Source organism: Aptenodytes forsteri, unplaced genomic scaffold, assembly GCF_000699145.1.
Source record: "Aptenodytes forsteri isolate BGI_AS27 unplaced genomic scaffold, ASM69914v1 Scaffold274, whole genome shotgun sequence".
In the NCBI taxonomy this organism is placed as follows: Eukaryota; Metazoa; Chordata; class Aves; order Sphenisciformes; family Spheniscidae; genus Aptenodytes; species Aptenodytes forsteri.
In genome coordinates this window covers 6,609-7,230 of record NW_008795101.1, presented here as the reverse complement: position 1 = coordinate 7,230, position 622 = coordinate 6,609, and positions in this window count along the sequence as shown.

Below are 622 nucleotides of genomic sequence, written 5' to 3'. Positions count from 1 at the left end.
TGGGTCGGGCTCGAGCGGGCAGCCTGGCTGCGGTCCCCCTGTGGCGACAGGTTGTGGGGACCCTCGCGCGCCCGATCGCTCTCTGCGGCCCGCTCCCCCCGCAGGCCCCCGGCACCTGCCATCGTCGGGCTGGGGCCTCTGAGACCGGCTGCCCATGGATCTTTCTGTTCCCTGCTTGGCCCTGCCCTCCCGTCTGCCTCCGTAGCCTCCCACGGCTGCAGGACCCAGAAGTTCACTCTATGATCCTTGGTTCCCATCTACTGCTTTCATTAGTGCCTCACAGTTACAGTCTTGCGGGATCTACTGGATAGTAACCCTCCATTCAGCTACCTACTCTGACTGTAAGGGCCGTGACCATATCTTTCCTAGCCTTTTCTCCAGACTGAAGAATTCAAACCCTTTCAGCTTATGGAAGGCTGCTGCTCCATCCCAAAGATCAATATTTGCCATTCTCTGACTTCTAAGTCTACCGTCTCCAGAACTGCACACACCGCTCAAAATGTAGGTGCACCAAGGCTTTATATGGCCACAGAATGATACTGTATAGTCTATACAGTATAGAGACAGTATAGTACATAACCATGCTCTGGTGCTCTCATCGTTTTCTTGACGGTGCCCCCTA